This window comes from Centruroides sculpturatus, unplaced genomic scaffold, assembly GCF_000671375.1.
Source record: "Centruroides sculpturatus isolate CEXI.00-Female unplaced genomic scaffold, Cexi_2.0 scaffold500, whole genome shotgun sequence".
Lineage (NCBI taxonomy): Eukaryota > Metazoa > Arthropoda > Arachnida > Scorpiones > Buthidae > Centruroides > Centruroides sculpturatus.
This window is the reverse complement of record NW_019384780.1, coordinates 522,550-538,198: the sequence shown is the minus strand read 5'-3', so window position 1 is coordinate 538,198 and position 15,649 is coordinate 522,550. Positions and strand designations below refer to the sequence as shown.

Sequence of the window (15,649 nt, the reverse complement as noted above, 5' to 3'; positions counted from 1 at the left end):
ATTTAGATAAAATTATTTTGAACCTATATATATAATAATTTTCTTTGTATGTTACAATAATTCGTGATGCAATAAGAGAAAACATTTATTGTTATATACCGTAGTAATAAACTCTTGTTAATTTCGAATTCTAAATAATAGAAATCATATACATTGTTGGAAACAAAATAATTTTGTATTATTTCAATGTTCGAATTATCAGAAATGACTAAAAACGCAGTAAAAATTCGAGAAGCATCGCAAGTTTTACAAGTGGCAAGAAGAAAAGTATATCATATTTATTGAATTAAAAAATTATACATAAAAAATCATAAAATATAAAATTTAGACTTATCATACTAGCTTCATTAAAACAAATGGAAATATTGTAAAAGTTATATTCCAGTTCAACAACAATGACAATTTACATTCCAGGAAGATTCTATTAAAAATGGTAAGATTGAGACTCATTAAGATGAGGACCATTAATTCTTAAGCATTTGTGTCCTTTATTATACAATTTTATTATTTAAATAATAAAGTAGGTCATACCATATTTAATTAAAAAATATAATTTGTAATTAAAATAAAGAAATTGCTTTTAGCTCTTGATATAATTAAATTAATTAAAAATCTACTAATGTGAGGTAGATAAGTCACTGGTTCACTGCTCTGATATCTACTTTACATTAGTAGATTTTTAATTAATTTAATCATTTGTAATAAATGATGAAATTTATTTTCCTTCAAATTATCATAAAAGAGTCATAAAATTTTGAAAAAATATATATTATGTAACCTACTGTACATATGTCATAATATATGTACAGTAGGTTACATGTTCTATTACTGTACATATAATGTCATATTATATGTAAGCCTACAGTAATAGAACATGTAATATGACAATACAATCTGCTAAACGATTAACGAAAGCTTATACATTGTGTAGATGTGAGGATATCATCACAAAACTAGCCAAAATTTGTTCATGATAATTAACACGTAATAATAAAATGTTTAATTGAAAACACTTTTATCATATTCAGTTTATTTGGATTAAATAAAGAAAATATGATTAACTGCAATTAATCACAAAATTTGCGATTTTTTTCTTACAAAAGAATATTTTCTATTTTTATTGAAATAAATAGTAGTGAAAATACAAAAAGCATAAATTTATCCACGATATTTATCGGTTGACAGGACATATAACCCGCCTCAATTTTTCCCTATTTTAATGTCTTGAAATATCTTAGAAGCAATCAATTAAAACCCGACTCTCAAATTAACATTAGCCATTTCAGCACGCACTGGAATCTTGGCAAAAAATAAAAAAAAAATAATAATATATTCTTGTCTAAATCTCCGTCTTTTTGCAGCTCTTTGTGGGGTTTACACTTATTCGTTTCAAAGGACTTGATAGATTTTTATTTTTTAAATATCTGAAAATATCATTTTTCTTTATTTGAAAATATAAATTCAAATCTATAATTACAACGTATAATTTGAATAATTTGTGTTGTAATTTAATAAATTCTTTCTCGTTATTGTTTAATTATCATAAATAAATACAAAACTACCGTATGTGAGAAAGTAATATCATCAATGCTTATATAAATCAAGCAATTATAATAAAAATACATTGCAATATCAACAAAAATTTATTTTGCAACAAAGTTCCTTATAATTTTATAGAAAAATTATTTATCATGATTAATTGTTAAACCATTATTTTTTAATAAATTATGACTTCAATTTTTAAATAGAAATATAGTTAAACACTAACATTAAAAAGGAATACTTATGAATATACCACAATCAAAGTATGAATAATTCTTACTTATCTAACTCTCTAAATAAGAATATAAATAATTAATTTCAAATCATTATACAATAACCTACATTTAATTCCGTGACTTATTTTATTTCTAAAAATTAAAAATCCAGTTTTATAAATAATATAATACAACTTAAACTGACATTCATTAATCAGATTTATATATATATATTATACTTAAATAGGCCAACGATTAAGTTTAAATTGGTTTTTTCATAAGATGATATATTATTTATTTTTGTGTTAATAATTTTGAATAATTTTTATTGTTATATATTTTATTCTGTTTTTATTCTATAATAAATATTTCTATTATTCTATATTTATTTTGTTATTTATATAAATATGTTATTTAAGTTTGAAAAGTGAATTTCAAAACTGGAATGAACAATGTGAAAAACTTGTAGATTTTATAAACTAGGTCATTTGTGGGTATTGCGAGATTTTTACTACCAAAGACATTAATACCCTTTATAACGTAATATAATAACATATATTAATCATTAATTAAGGAATTTATTTACAGATTTGTTCTAATTTTTTAAATTTTAAACAGCATTTATTTTGCATAAAGTATTCGTTACAATGAAGGAAACTTTAACAGATATTTTTATTATAATCTTCGATATTTATAAAAAATATTTACAACTTTGACTTTATTTATTAAATGAAATTCGTATCTAAATAGCCTTATCAATTCTAATAATTCCAATCATTTTAATGTTAAAGTAGAGACATTCGTCGAACTGTTGACATTCAAAGTGACATATTCTCCTTTATTCTATTTGGCTTGAAACAGGATAAAAGCAATTGATAAAAATAAAATAATTTTTTAAATCCAAAAAAGTTAGGATCAATAATTTATTATGCATTAAACCAAAATAATATACAATTAGCACACGTTATGCGTTATATGTAAGTACGAAACAAATGCATACTTAACGTTAAAGATATATATTTAGTGAATAATTATGTTAAGAAACAATGATTATTTACTATAATAAAAGTTCTTGTAATAGAAAATTGAATATTTAATAGCTAAAAAAGCAGTATTTCTATAGTTTTAAGTGAAAACTAGAACAGAGAAAGTATTGCAAAACTAGCAAAACTATAAAGTAAAGAGGTGAACTGTGACCGATATAAAATGTTAGAGCATTATCATCTTCTACCAGGCATACAGCAAGGTTAAAGGTAAGATTTACATTTGTAAATATATATTTTAATAAAGGTTATAAGATTGAAGATATACTATATCCTTTAAATGGGGCCATGTTCAATAATACGCTACCTAGGACTATCTACAAAAAAAGAAAAAAAAAGAAAAAAGAAAAAGTAGATTTCCTTCGATAACAAACGAATAAGTTTTTGCATTTTGAACATTTAAAATAATCAGTTGTTATAATCAGATTTTAATTCAAATAATTTACATAAAAATAATACTTTTTTAAAAGAAATATTTACACGCTATTGCATTAGAATTCTAATGGCATAATTTAGAGATTTATTCATAATTTATGACAAATTAAATTAATGCTGCAAGGCCAAAATTTAAGCTATTATTTATATACTAATTTATAACTTCTAATATAGGCTTATATATATATATATATATACAAGAAACAATAGAATATAAATTTATACAATTTATACATTGCGAGACAGATTAACGTGTGCTGAGGACCAGATTCGGTCCGAAACCCATAATTTGGGCACCACTGAATTAGAGTACAGTATTAATTAAAATTCTTCGAAAAGTCTTATCGCAGAATACTTTGGTCTTTGTATTAGTGAAAAGTGATTAGAATTTGCAATGGATCAAAAACTAATTGTAGCGCTCAAATTGGCTTGTTCTCTGTCATGCGAGTTCATAAGGATCGCATCTGTTCGAATACCTAGGATAAGTTCTTGGAAACGACGAGAACGTTTTGGAATCGAATAGTTCTTAATTCTCGCATTTTAATACGCCCATCTTTTAATACGGACCCCTTTTGCCATTTCTTTTTCTTTGAATAAAATACGTAGAATGTTTTTCTATTAATAAAAAGAAATTGTAAAAATTATAGTATTGCTAGTAAAAATACTGTTAGTAAAATCAATATTAATTTATACGCACAAGAACTACTACAGGTCAGGGGGGAAAAATCCGAGCTTCATCCCCACTCGACGGCCCTCGGTCCGTATATATCCGTATCCTATGATAAGGTTCGAAATCGTTTTGGGAATAGTTTGCCATGCATGCAATGACCATTATACCCGGAGGAGTCTTAACTTTCTCTGTATTCAGGTTAAATTACGTTCTTCATACGCAAGAATCTCTTCCGTTACCAAATTTGACAGGTTTCCTGCCTATAGTGGAATAAAACAGAAAATCGCTCTGTACTGAAGAATTTTTTCCCGTTTTATTCAGATTCTGTTTTGGACAGGTTTTTCTGTACAACTATTGAAATTGCATGATTATTAGAACTCTTGTCAATTACTGGTTCTTCTTNCTGAGGACCAGATTCGGTCCGAAACCCATAATTTGGGCACCACTGAATTAGAGTACAGTATTAATTAAAATTCTTCGAAAAGTCTTATCGCAGAATACTTTGGTCTTTGTATTAGTGAAAAGTGATTAGAATTTGCAATGGATCAAAAACTAATTGTAGCGCTCAAATTGGCTTGTTCTCTGTCATGCGAGTTCATAAGGATCGCATCTGTTCGAATACCTAGGATAAGTTCTTGGAAACGACGAGAACGTTTTGGAATCGAATAGTTCTTAATTCTCGCATTTTAATACGCCCATCTTTTAATACGGACCCCTTTTGCCATTTCTTTTTCTTTGAATAAAATACGTAGAATGTTTTTCTATTAATAAAAAGAAATTGTAAAAATTATAGTATTGCTAGTAAAAATACTGTTAGTAAAATCAATATTAATTTATACGCACAAGAACTACTACAGGTCAGGGGGGAAAAATCCGAGCTTCATCCCCACTCGACGGCCCTCGGTCCGTATATATCCGTATCCTATGATAAGGTTCGAAATCGTTTTGGGAATAGTTTGCCATGCATGCAATGACCATTATACCCGGAGGAGTCTTAACTTTCTCTGTATTCAGGTTAAATTACGTTCTTCATACGCAAGAATCTCTTCCGTTACCAAATTTGACAGGTTTCCTGCCTATAGTGGAATAAAACAGAAAATCGCTCTGTACTGAAGAATTTTTTCCCGTTTTATTCAGATTCTGTTTTGGACAGGTTTTTCTGTACAACTATTGAAATTGCATGATTATTAGAACTCTTGTCAATTACTGGTTCTTCTTTACATGGTTTCTTTGTTGCTTGTCTACCTCATTCCAAAATCAGACTTTATTCACCGATCACCGACCTCTTTCTATACTGGTACAAGATGGAAAAGTAGACTAAATAATGATTTTCTAATAATTTCCAATATCTAGGACGTTTTCGACTTTCAAATTATTAATCTAATTTCGCTTAAATTTGTTAAGGGGTCATTTCAAACTCGATGTTTTTATGCCTCTCAGTTTTCTAGGTCTAGGACTTTTTATGGATTCTGCATTTAAAAAGTTGTTTTCAATGACAGTTTTCATAATTCAAAGAATGTGTTTGAGAGCCAGCAGCTTAAATATTGAAAAAAAATTACTTTAAAATTTAAAATATAATTAATATTTCATTTCCTTTATGTACAGATTCATTTATGGTGTTGCTGAAATTAAATCGAAAGTTTAATTATGCTGATCATCACCTCAGCTCTTAAATTTTATGTAAGTATTTGCCTTCTATGTTTGTTAATAATTTAAATTCATAACTTATAATTAAACTATTTGTATAGATTTAACTTTTCAAAATTTCATTAAATTATGTTTTTAATATTTAATGCTGAAGTCACAGTATTTTATTGCTTTTGTTGTTTACATTATTCCTCAAATACAATTATTAATAAAACTTAAATTTATATCTAGACTGTAGTAGACTGTAGAAAGTTTTAGCATTTGAAAGAGATGAGCAAATGGGCGCGTGCAAGATACAGCTGAACGGTGTGACAATAGAACAGGCAAGGGAATTTGAAAAGCACCTTTCAGGGAAATGGTAGAATAGACAGGAAGATTAGAAGACGAGTGAATGCTTGTATAAAAGTGGTTGGATGCAATTGATTCGTAAGAATATATTACCGAAGAAGGCTTTTTACAAGAATGTGGTCCTTTCAACACTGTTGTATGGTTATGAGGCGTGGTTGTGGGGAACTAAGCATAAGAGCAGAGTGATTGCAGCTGAAATGAGTTATCTTAAATGTATATGTAGTGTGACAAGGAGAGATCTGGTGAGTAACGAGAATATGTTGGTGCAGTGCGGTGTGAAAGAATGCGATTGAGAAATGCATTATGGGTATCTGCGTTGATTTGGCCACAAGGAGCGAATGTCAAAAGATGAGGTGTGTAAATTTTATGCGGAGAGTGTAAGGGAAGGAGAGGGGTGAAGGACTGAGGAAAAGATAGGCTGAACAAGGGGAAGATTGTCGGAAAGAGAAACAGATTCTGAGTAAAGGAAGGCGCGGAGAGTGTTTGAAAAGAATTTGATCATCCCTTTAGGGAATGCCATGACAGTATATTAAAGAAAAGAATAATATAGTCCTTAGAGTGTACTGTACATAAACAATTAAGTTACAATGTACTGTGTATGTTTTTATATACTGTACTCATGCATATGGATGTACAGTACATGTGTATACATTATATGTACAATAACAGTAGGTTTTTTCAGATGTACTGTACAATAAGTATGTATGTATTTAGGTATATGCTATTGTTTATGTGTATATGTACTGTAAACACACACACACACACGTAAATAATAGCAATACATCTTTATGTTTATTGTATACAGAAATATTCAGTTTTTTAAGTCTTTTCTCCCTGTAGGCTTAAGAGAGGCTATTTTAGTAAGCCCATTAAGAGTTCGGCCAAACTCACATTGGGCGGCCGGATGGTGAGAGACAGGCCACCAGCCTAATAATTCTTGGGCTTTTTCGACCCGTTCGGATTCGATCCGGAATCCCCCAGAGCCGTAGGCTGCCTCCTTGACCACTCGTCCATCCAAAAGATTAAATATTCGGGTTAGTGCGATTCATGCATTTCAGTAAATTACTGCACTAATCAAGTAATACGTTTAATATGAAAAATTTATAATTCGTTTGAAAATGAATTTTTTCACTTAAAATATAATTGTACTCATACACCAATTAAAGCGATTCCGTTCTGCTATTGCGTTATTTGGCAATTCGCGTGTCACGAGACTCATTTCATACGTTCAGTCATTCATGATAACTCTTTTGGAGTCTTTGTATTCGATTAGTTTTTATATGTATTTGTCATACATTTTTAGTACGTTCTATCCATTATGTTAGAAAAAAGATGTGCAAGTGATTAAGGCTTAAAACTGCAAATATAAAGCATTTCTGTAGACATGAATCTATAAGTATTATGTCAATTGGAACCTGGTAAAGTAAATTCAATGTGGTTAGTTTTTTTAATTTTGCAACGTTCAGGATAAGAACAAATCTAAAACGTGCTGATAAGATAAAAGCTTCAATAACTGTGACCTGGAATTTTAAATTTTCTTCATAGAATGCATGTTACTGATATCAAAGCCGTGTTCAGTTCAGTAACGCAGAACACTAAGTCAGAATTCTGAGCGGCTTAGTGATCGGAGTTAACAATTCTCTGAGCATCATTGAACAATTATTCGTTGTCATACAGCTAGGAAAAATTTCAGCCTCTTTACTTATTAAAATAGTTACTTCTTTATCTTCAAAATTAACTTGTTTAATACGGCACGAACCGCCATTTACAGTCCTAAACGTAAAATTCTTCAAACCGAACCGATTGCTTAGGACATTACTCCACCTATCTTCCAAAGATAGGTGGAGTGACATCCTACGCACAGTAAGCCTACTAAAGGTAGTCTAAGTAAACGAGTAATAATTTTCACAGTGGACGGAGTCAGAAGTACTAAGGGTATCGTCCAACATCGTGGCAAAGTCTAAGTCAAAAAGAATTTTGTGTTACTGAGCACGGGTATTTCGTGCAATTCGGAAAACCGTCTTGAAAGCTATCTTCCTGAATTTGTGTTCATTATAGATGATAAAATAAGGATTCTTCTGGAAAAGTATACTTTCCATGCCTTTATTTTATACTAGCAGACCCCGCCACGCGTTGTTGTGGCTCAAAATGTATCTATTATAAATTTATAACACTTCCCCCGTGGGGGGGAAATTTTTCGAAAAATTTCTTCTTAGTGTACATTCTGTTGACGTACCCTATTAAAACGCAATCAAAAACGCAAAAACCCGCATCTAAAATAGTATAAATAGAAGCAGAGTTCTTTACCGTAAGCCTTAATCCTAACCATCTCCCTTCAGTGGGGGGAATTTCGACACGTATATTATATAAAAACACGTGCGTATTCGAATGCAGCGTTGTGTCAAAATTTCAAAGGAATCGGTAGGAACAAACGAACATTACATTTTTATTTATATAGATAGATAGAAGATGATCTGCTTTAGTTCATTTTCACAGAAAAGCATAATGCCTCACAGAAAAGCAAACTTAGGGCGTCGTACTCGTAGCGCCATCTGTTGGACATAAAAGCCTTAACCTAGATTATATCTTTTAATTTATATGAATGTTTAACGAAATAATATACAGCCTATGTCCACCCTGAAGTTCCATTCTAATTGGTGAAAGAATTTTTGAAATCGGATGAGTAGTTTCGGAGATTACCTGCTGCATACAAACTTACTTACATACTTACAAACATTACCTCTTTATAATATTAGTATAGATGACGAAAACATCTGGGTTCAAAGCACCGTTTAATTCTGCCGCTATACAATAATGCAGGGAAACTGTAAGCTTAAGCTTAATGTTCGTTTATTGCATCCTTTCTCAAAGTGAGCGATAACGCCCCCTTGTGGGTGCTGGAGGCTTTCAGGGGGCAGTACAAGGCTCAGAGATTAAATATGAGTTTTATTTCTTTTCATTGAAACATTCTTTGATCTCAGAAATAGGATATGGAACACACCCTATCTATCCTATCCATATAATAATGCATGTTTAAACATTACATTTGCAATAACTGTTTTTAAGATACGCAACAGATGGTAATGTATAAAGGTAAGTTAAAAAATATGGGGCACTAGATTTTTTTTTAATTTCAAAGTGGACGTGGTCAAAATAAGTTTGAGAACCTGTGGTTTATTGTTTTGAAAACTATGAACAATGCGAAGAATATTGAATTTAACTCTTCCAGTGATATGGAAATCAAACAAGCAGTTCAAGTTACGATTGATGTTTTTCAACCATGATTTGTTTCAAGTTTTTGTCATTTGTGAAGCTCTACTGTGAGAAGTAAAATGTAGAATCTAAAGCACAGGTGGATTTAGTGGACGCAAGGAGTGCAGCAACATATGGTTTTTTTTTCCCAACTAAAGCCGGTTACCTCAGGTAGTAAAAGGTTTTATAAGGCATCGCATTGTTTTCTTTCTGCACCCCCAATTAAAATGTTTGGACCTGCTATTGCTAAAGTATCGTTATTACTCGTTAACGATTCTGGCCACCCCGAAAATCTAGATCAACTTCACTTGATACCACTTAATTGCTGTAGTCAATGAATCAGGAATAATATCAATTTTTACAACCTATGTCACACGTTTAAGAACCTAGAAAAACGGAATGTTAATATCGACAGCAAACAGACAATTATATATGCTGTAAAGTATACTTGATATCAGAAAAGCCTGGAAAAAAGTAACTCCACCTATATGAACAGAGTTTGGAGTAAAATATGATCAGAAGCATGAGGCAATTTGGATGGATTCAGTGTTGTAACTATATAAGAATGGACACTTGTACAATATTTCCAAAACGGACTCCCCATAGGACTTTCTTCCAAAACGGACTCCCCATAGGACTTTTTTTCACGGCACGACCTAACATACATAAAAATGTAAAGTGATAAGTAATATATTTATTTTAAAAATAGTAAAATGCAATAGTATATTACAAACCTACTTAGACTATTTTGCGATGACCACTGACTGCAGTGGTGATATTCAGCGGGTTCGCACAGGTTCGGCCAAACCCGTTGCTAACATTTTCAAAGTTTTCCGAACCCGTTGTTAAACACACGTAACATTTCTCAGTGATTTTGTTTCTTTTAAAAAATATATTAAAATATACGTATTATACTCTGTAACACTACTAAACTAGAGCCTTATACCCTGTTCGCCTAGTGCAACCTCCATCGACCGTTTCAATCTCGACTAAAACGAGGTTCAATCGCGATCGACTCGAGAGAGTTCTCGAAACTAGATCCAGTCATAAGAGAGATCCCACAATCCCACGCGCGCGAGAAAATACAAGATGGCTGCGGAGCACGTGTCGGGCTATCAACAGCGAAATAAGAAAGATATTGTATTTCGAGAGACGATGACATCTGTCTATTATTATAATAATACCTAACGATAAAATAAATGATTTAGAAAAGTTTTTCTTGTTTAACTGCTTTCCCTATGACTTTTTCTGATTAAAAAAAAGCCAATTTTTATGTTTATAAAATATTTTGAATGAAAAATATTAAAATATGTACAAAATAAACCATTTTGAACACTCTTTTTTATTATTTATAAAAAAAAAACATATTTATAGTTATGGCATAAACAATGTTAAATTTTAACTGACTTAATTTTGCGAACGTATCTTTTTTATTTATATGGATATCTTAAGGTTAGTTTTTGCGCTAATGTTGCTAATGCACCATTTGAGCGAAAAAAAATTGTTAAGGAAAAATTTTCTGTTAGCGAACCCTTTGTTAAATATTTCGAATATCACCACTGACTGACTGCCTAAAATTTTTTATGGACTTTATTATATTAAATATATCCGTTGTTTGGACAAGTTCTTATTTTCAAATTTTCGTAGGAAGTAAACTGTTTAGCCTCTCTTCGTCCATTCAGCTCCTCAAATAGTCTTTAAAATTTCGGTTATTTTTGCTATTGCAACTAGTGTGAGAGGTCGAGAGCCTCTACCTGCTTTGTACCCGTGAGCAATTGCATACACCGAATAAATGATTGTTACACCACTGGATGGATTAGGAGAGGAGTCAATAGTGAAAAACATCACTGAGCTAGTTCGTAAAGCGAGTTTGATTTGGTAGAAATGTAACATATTCAGGTTCGTTCAAAGTTTTATAGCCCGGGTTGAAGCGGGCCCCTTTAGCCTTTTGTTTTTTCGAACAAATGATATATGTAAAACAGGGGTTACTGGAGGTCCGCAGGCCGAATACGGTCCGTTAAGACTTCATATTCGGCCCACGGCTTTGATAATTTCTTTTATAAAAATCAATGTTTATAGCATCTTCCGATTATTAAAACAGAAAAAAATTCAAACTTATAGATGTTTATCCGTAAGTATTAAATGCCTGGTATCAAAAGGGCCTTTTGTTAGAATATTTTTTAGTTTACAGTATGTTTTGATTTACCAAATAATAATGTATACGGCCCGCATCTGATATACATCTATTCAACTGGTCTATTGTTGCATTTGAGTTTGCGACTTCTGGCATAGATCGTTTCCTTATTAATCAAACTAACGTTGATTTTTATAGGGTCAGAATCATTACGGGTCCCTAATTTTTCTCCGGGCTCGACGACTCTGAACATACTGGAAATCTGCCAAGGTATGCCTCCGGGAAGATTTTCTATGGAAAACTGAACCCTATTTAGGTGTTATACATGTTAGGAAAACTGAAAGATTCTACACAGCCAGTCCATTGGTGAGGCGCAAACCCGCGACTAACTACCAGTGTGTAACTTACTTAAGAATATCAGTGGCGTGCCGTCATTGGAAGCGGTGGAAGCGCCGCTTCCCTTGTATTTTCTAAAAAATAAACACATATTAATTTTAATTATATGAAAATAATCGCACAATATTTTATTATAACCGCATTATGTACAATGTTCCCTCTATTTTTTTTGTCGATGAGCGGAACACATACTTTTCTGAGCAAAAAAATTTTGCTGAGCAGATTCTGAGCAAAAAATTTTTCTGATCATATATATATAAAAAATCTTATTTTTTTCTATAAAAATTAAAATAATTAATTATAAAGTAGAGATTAAAATTAATTTTAAAACATACTTTTACACAAAATATTATCTCTTGTCAATGATTTAATGTATTTAATTGAAATGTACTGTACATAGCAATAGTCATGTTGCAGACAGAATGTGAAATAAGTAAACAACAATTCAAATCGGTGTGCATGCTCGCCTGTGCGGCACATAAATTCTCGTGCGCGGCAACAATTTGAGCAGTGCGCGGCCGCGCAGCCGCGCAGCTTAGAGGGAACATTAATTATGTATCTTATTACAAATTTCTATACCACATGTGAAAAAAAATAAGATTGCTATTGTATATTCGAATATTAGTGGCGGAGTGGAAGCGCTGTATTGTCAGCTTCCAAACAGCCAGATTTGCGCATGCGTTTTACAAAGCACCTCCCTCACCCGGTTTAGCCGGTGGACGCCTAGGACCTTGGGTGGAAGCTACACAGCAAAACGCTTCCAATTGTATCCAGGACCGGTTCTGTGCTGTTAGCCGCCTGCTTGCTAGATATTTGGCCGCCCTCGCTTGATTATGTGAATTATGAGTGTATTTATAACTTAACCCAACCGATAAGAATTTACTGGTATGTTTTTATGATAGTTCTGTATAGTTGACAGGAGTTTTAAAAAATCCATTAAAATATTTNTGAATTATGAGTGTATTTATAACTTAACCCAACCGATAAGAATTTACTGGTATGTTTTTATGATAGTTCTGTATAGTTGACAGGAGTTTTAAAAAATCCATTAAAATATTTGATTTTGATTTTAATTTTAATTTTAATTACTGTATATGAAAATAATCACATTTCCCATTTTATATTATTTACGGAGTTCAATGTTAAATCAGTGATATTACGATTTCGTATGTTTCATCTATAAGGAGATGTAGAAAAAAACGTGTACAATTCTTGTACAATGTTAAAACATTAACTGTTACTTTGGTAGCATCATTTACAACTAAATTTAATGAATGAGAGAGATGCACCAGGTACAGAAAAGGCTCTAGAATTTATTTTCCTTAAATTTACGATTTATGTATCCGTTGTCGTAAAAATTTGTCTTTCCACTTTTTTCCCGAGACTACAAATATTCGAGTACAAAGTAACTGGTTTCGACTTATTTCTACTTAAGAAGTAGTTAAATAATTAAGCGATTAGGGAATTGGGGACGTAAACAAAACCCTGATGAAAGAGCCGGAATTTTACTTAAACAAAAGCCTAACCGGACCAATATCTAGCCGAGTACAGTGGGACTGATTTCTTCGTAATATTAGATGTAATAAAGACAGAAATTTTTCCAGTTCAATGAAAGTGAGTAAAAGTTGTAAATTTTGGAAATTTCCGTGGACACCTGGTCTTAAAACGAATTACAGTAGTTAGAAAACAAATGACTTTTAAGTTTAACAAATTTAGATTTTTACAGCTATGATGAGAAACGTTTAAAATTTACAACAACCCTGTCGCGTCCTTTGAGATATACTAGTGATGAGACAAAAGAGACATTAACCGGTATCGGCACCCTCGGGATTTGGCAAGCATGCACCGCACCGCACACCTACCAAGACCGTCTCTGATTCCATCCACGAGCCACTGGTAGGGAGCAATTTTAACTAGGTGGATTGTTTTAATATTTAAAAAGTAAAGACTATTTTATGTTATTTTTATGTACGTTTCTTCACAAAACTATATTTATAATTTTCTTTAAAAGTATATTCATACAATTGAATATTTTGTACCAGATATGTATAATTGTATATCATCACACATTTTATTTTAACAAGTAAGTTTTTATAATTTTATTTTTAATTTTAGCCCTTATATTATAGCTAGCAATTTAGAATGTAATTGTGATATCGAAAATTTATTTCAAAAAGTTTTGGCTCGAGACCATATAATGAAAAAGAAAAAATTTGTTCGACATTTTCATGATAAAATTTATGAAGATATAAAATGGCTTTGTGGATGCATAAAAATGCAAAATTTGTTTTGTTGGCCTTGCCTACTATTTTCAAATAAAATTAGTGTGTAGAATGAGATTGGCTTTGACGATTTAAATAATTTGAGTAAAGCTGGCAAAAGACACGAAAATCCTAAATCTCGCATCGATTCTTTCGTAAAATTGAAGCAATTTGGAAATCAAAATAGAATAGAATTTAACATTAGTACACAATATAAAATAAATATTGAAAATTATAACAAGATAGTTACGGCTAATAGATATATTATATTTAAATTAGTAGATGTTATCGAAGCAAGAATTGGCATTTAGAGGGCATAGGGAATCTATTGAATCTAATATAACAGAGGTAATTATATTAAACTTGCTTATTTATTAAGTGCGTTAGATAATTTATTAATTAAAAATACATTTAAAGAAGTCTATGGTTTTTACTGGCTTATCGAACAAACGAATACGAATGGACCCTAGATCATCACTGACTGACTGTCCTTGGAAGTCGGCTTCTTACAGAAACACAGCTTCCCTATCATCAAATGTCACGGCACGCCACTGAAGAACAGGGTTGGCATGATTTTAAAAAAATGTTTTAAAACATTTAAAATATGGTTTTTTAGGAAATAAAACACTTGATCTAGTAAAATAGAAAAAGAAAAAAACAAAACAGAGAAACTTCAGCGTAAGACTCAAGAATGTATAGAATGTTTTATTTAATGTAAAATATAGCATTTTTAAATGTTTCTTTATGCAATGGCATTTTTAAGATTTGCATGTACAAACACCAAAACAGGATTGACAGCAGTGGCTTCTGCAGCATGAAGAATTTCTTTACAGAAATGTACAACGCTTCGTAGTGTTTGTTTAAGTGCTTGAAAAGTTTAACAAGCTTTGCTGCCTTTTCCTATCCAAGTCAATTTCTAAGTTTTGAATGAACAAGTCCATAGGTAGAGAAAATTCTCTCAATTCTCACTGAAGAAGCCATTGCTGCGTGAAGCTGTGTAACTAATTTTAAAACAGGTTTATCAATTCTGTCACGTAGTGACTACCACCATGTAATAGGAGTGATATTAGTTCACACAAACTCTGCAAACATGTGTTGCAGAAATGGGCTAGTTTTTGCCAAGTATTTTAAAACTGGTCATAGCATCTGGGTAGTAAGCGTGGCAGAGTTAGGGCAACATCTTTCATACTGTCTGTGAGCTTTGCACCCTGGTATCTTGGGTCCAGAAGATTTGCTAAAAGGTGATAATCTGTGATAGCCATATCAAATCTGTCTTTGGCTGCTTGCGTGACTCCAGTGATCCCAAGTTGTTGCAAGTCATTTTGAACACTATAAAAGTAATAATATCATTAGATGTAAAAAACGTGCTTTTATAGAAAAACTATACGAAAAATTTAAAATAACTAAAAAATGCTTTTACTGTATTTGATAAATATAGTTGCAGAGATTGTTATTCTTTCATTTGACAGGCGTGAAAATTTACACGTGCAGTCTATATTGTTTACAAACCAGTTGACATTGAGAACTGCTTTCCCAGGACATTTACATAGTAAGAATGGCAAAAGTTTAGAACGATTTAATTACTTTGATTAAAAAAACTCTCATAAAAAACAGCAAGGCAATTATAATAAAATGTTATAAAAAACTCTCGCTGCAAAAGTAATTAATAAAATTTTCATAGATCATAGATAAGAATATATATGTAT

At 31.3% G+C, this 15,649-nt stretch overlaps 1 protein-coding gene across 1 annotated transcript in view; it reads left to right on the top strand.

Annotated features, from left to right (window-relative positions):
• Positions 1-5,517: 5,517 nt before the first annotated feature.
• Positions 5,518-15,649, top strand: part of LOC111629163 (patched domain-containing protein 3-like) — a 48,961-nt gene continuing 38,829 nt past the window's right edge. Inside the window, exon 1 of the mRNA XM_023373039.1 lies at positions 5,518-5,585. The gene's annotated coding sequence lies outside the window, so the exon portion shown is untranslated. The remainder of the gene's footprint in view (positions 5,586-15,649) is intronic.